This window comes from Lolium rigidum, chromosome 1 (genome assembly GCF_022539505.1).
Source record: "Lolium rigidum isolate FL_2022 chromosome 1, APGP_CSIRO_Lrig_0.1, whole genome shotgun sequence".
Lineage (NCBI taxonomy): Eukaryota > Viridiplantae > Streptophyta > Magnoliopsida > Poales > Poaceae > Lolium > Lolium rigidum.
In genome coordinates, this window is record NC_061508.1 from 112754087 (window position 1) to 112758424 (window position 4338).

The window sequence follows — 4338 nt, forward strand, 5'->3', positions numbered from 1 at the left end:
TCTTTCAGAGTCTGGAAACTCTTCTCACACTCATCAGACCACACGAAAGGTGTGTTCTTCCTTAACAGCTTGGTCATTGGCCCTGCTATCTTAGAGAATCCTTCGATGAATCTCCAGTAGTATCCTGCCATTCCGAGGAATCCTCGAATTTCTTTGACAGTCTTGGGTGCTTCCCATTCTAAAACTGCTGCTACTTTGCTTGGGTTTACTGCTATCCCATCCTTGCTAATTACATGACCAAGAAATTCTACTTGATCTAGCCAAAACTCACACTTGCTGAATTTGGCATAGAGTTGATGTTCTCTTAGTGTTTGCAACACTATCCTAAGATGTTCAGCATGTTCAGCTTTATCCTTGGAATAAATCAAGATATCATCGATGAATACGATGACAAACTTGTCTAGACATGGCATGAAGATCTTATTCATAAGATTCATGAATATTGCTGGGAAATTGGTTAATCCAAAAGGTACTACTAGGTATTCATGATGTCCGTACCTCGAGACAAAGGCTGTTTTCGGAACGTCTTCCTTCTTGATCTTTATCTGATGATAACCGGATCTTAGATCAATCTTGGAAAATCCCGCGCCTCTAACTTGATCAAATAGATCTTGTATTCTAGGAAGTGGATACTTGTTCTTGATAGTAACATTATTCAAATTCCTATAGTCTCCGCACATCCTTCTACCTCCATCTCTTTTATCCCCGAAGATAACAGGTGATCCCCATGGTGAAATACTCTCCTGTATGAATCCTTTCCGTTCCGAGTCATCCAATTGCTCTTTAAGTTCTTTCAACTCCTTAGGCCCCATCTTGTATGGTGCTTTAGCAATCGGAGCTGTTCCTGGAATTAGGTCGATAGTAAATTCTATCTCCCTATCTGGTGGCATTCCAGGTAATTCCTTAGGAAAAACATCTTGGAATTCATTGACAATTGGAATGTCCTCGAGTTTCACCTCCTTCATACTGTTTAACTGTAGCTCTACTTCAATCTGTGTATGCTTATCCCCTTGGTAAATCATTCTACTTCCATCGGGACTTTTCAAAGACACTGTCTTTTTCTATTAATGCTCCATTTGACTCTTACCAATTCATACCTAGAATGACATCAATGTCCTTCATTGGTAGGATGAACAGGTCTGCGTCAAACGCGCACTTATTGATCATAATGATCTGTCCTTGTTTGACGTGGGTTATTACTATCGTTCCCCCCGCAGAAAGTATGGTTATGGGTTTATCTAACTTAGTGCAACTAATCCCATGTTTGATGATGAATTGCTGAGAAATGAATGATGTAGTTGCACCAGTATCAAAAAGTACTTTGCCAGGATTAGTGAGTATCTGAAGCGTACCTATCACTGCCTGATCGGAGTTCACCACCTCCTCCAAGCTGGTGCAGTTTAACTTGCCGAAGGGTTTCTTGTTCTTCCAATTCTCTCCAGTGTTCCCGCCTCGGTTTCCTCCTCCTCCTGGCTGGCCTCCTCCATTCTTTCTCTTGGGGCAATCCTTCAACATGTGCCCCTCCTGGCGACACCCAAAGCAAATTATCTTGGGTTTACGACACTCTGTTGAGAGATGTCCTTTCATTCCACAGACACGGCAAACAATCTGGTTTGCCTGCTGGAATCCTTGGTTCCTCCTGTTGTTGTTGTTGTTGTTGTTGTTGTTGTTGTTGTTGTTGTTGTACCTTGGCTTGAAGCTCAAGCCAGTGTTTGGCTTATTACTCACAAATCTCTTAGGCTCAAACTTAGCCTTCTTCCTCTTTTCTTCTTGCAGCTGCTTGAAGTCATCTTCAAGAGTGATGGATGCATCCACCAACTCCTGGAACTCAGTAGCTCTCAATATCCTGAGCTATACCTTGAACTGAGGATTCAATCCTCGCATAAACCTCTTCTTTTTCTTGTCCTCGGTGTTGACCTCCTCCACGGCATATCGAGACAACTTCGAGAACACCCTGACATCAGGATAGCCTTGTCTTTCTGCTCGAGACTCTCAAATTCTCGACGCTTCAGTTCCACTATGCTTTCAGGGACATTGGATTCCCTGAACTTCCTCTTGAACTCGTCCCAAGTGAACACCTTCTCAGCCGGATATACGGCTACTATATTATCCCACCATGATGCGGCGGGTCCACACAACAAGTGTGTTGCGTACCTGACCTTCTCCAGGTCGTTGCATCCAACCGTGTTGAGCTTACGCTCAGTGTCCATCAACCAATCCTCCGCGTCCATAGGTTCGGGCGCGTATGCAAAGGATATGGGCTTGGTGTTCTGGAAGTCCGATAAAGTGACTCCCAGATTCTCAGGTCTTTCTACCTTGTTCTGTTGCAGCAGATCGTGGAAGAACTTATTCTGCTGCTCCATAGTGATCCTCTGTCTTTCCTCCATCATCTGCATGTACTGGAGGAAGTTTTGCTGCGTCATCGGTGGTGGTGGTGGAAACTGGTTTCTGGCTGCTTCATCCGCCTCCTCTTTCTGCTTTGCCTCGCGCTCGAGGCGCTGGTCTTCGCTCTCCTCACCCGGTGCTCCCGACATATCCCCCTAGTTCTGCAACACAAAGTGGTACTCATAATTACTCCATGCGCAAGTTTTCTGAGCTCAACTTTGTGTACAGAACTAGTCACGCAATGGAAATCAAGAAGCAAATCCAAATCATACAAAACATATACCGTGTATATACATACTTAAGTGGTCTTATTACAATACTCAGTGACGTTGTGAGTATGCAAACTCACTTATTGAAGTATATGTACAAATTTATACAAATATTACATACTACAATACATGTGGTACAACTGTATTGTAGTGTCGCCTCCCATGGTAGTTCTAGTCGTGCTTCACTCCCGGTACATTCCAGGCTTCCATCCGGTCGAACGTGTAGTCCTCCTGACAAAACTTGGAACATAAGGTCTCCCCGTTGGCTGGTAGTCGGAATCGAAGGATGATCCCGAGGAGAAATCTGTGTTCATGAACTGGTCATTCGGTGCATCATAATCCACCCATCGGGTGTACTCCCCGTGACTCCACCATAGGTATTTCCAACATTCGTATCCGACTCGATCTGTATCGGATACCCTCCATCGTCTTCCCCATTATACGGATAACTCTGGTTCTGGGTTGTGGCGTCCTCATTCATCTCGAGATTATATCTAACTCGAATCACTATGGGTTCCAGATTCGATCCCCAACGCCAACCTGTGGAGTTTTCTATAGGAGTCTCGGAACGCTGATTGTTTCCGGATTCCTCTCCATCCTCATATCCTCCATGAGAACTATTAGGAAAGTACCTAGGTGCCATGGGTGTGGTTTGTTGTTCGGGATGGTCAATACTAATGTAATCACCAGCTGAATAAACTGGTGTGTGAACCTCATTCCCCATTGGTTCCTTCCCCTTAGTCTCCTCCTTGGGCGCAGTGAACTCTTCCAGCATTGTATCAATCGCTCCCGACAAATGTCGGTTCAATTGAAAGAACAATGATAGTAGGTTGCGGCTATTATCCATATACTTAGCAGCTTCTGCTGGTTTGCGTTTTGCATACTTGAAGTGGTTAAGCATAGGATCATCTTCCTCCTCCATATGAGGAATATGTGTGAATTCGGAACCAATAAGCTCTTTCGTCTTATGTTCCCGAATATCAGTGATTGCTCTCATGATAGCTATGTGGTAGGCTGTTTGGATAGTTCTAGCCTCACCTGCTGGCATCACTACACTCATTCCTAGGGCTTCTGGAAGTCTTAGTCCTACCCTACACTTTGCCAATACTGGACCGTCATAGTACCAGTATTTCATCACTTGGATTTGGGGATCGCACCCAAATTCAAGTAACATGGCACGAAGAATGTCTGCAAGTCCTCCGTCGTATTCACTCAAGTTTGACGGCTTCACTTTCACGTTACGTCCCGGGCGTGAACTTGCCATAGCTGGCTGTAGAATATAAAGAATATAATATTAGTAATGATGCATCATAATAGAGATAATAAAGAATTATCGCACTAAAACATATGATTGTTTTATTCTCAAGTGAATATACACCATATTTTTAGAGAATTCTTTACTAATCCTATTTGACTCCTAATGTTTCGTCCCATTTACTAGGTTCCAACCTAAGGTCAAAGCTTTTGCTCTGATACCAACTGTGGGGACCCTGCATACCACTGCATGTTGTAGTATGCCAGTCGTTGATATAACATTCACGAAGTACCAATCCGTAAATATTACATCCCTCCGAGTAGTACAACAGAACATAGCAGGTCCATAACTCATTCACTTATTATTACAAGCAACATGTACATATCATCTCGGAGCTCCTCTTGGGTCCTAAGAGGGATACTCCTGGGT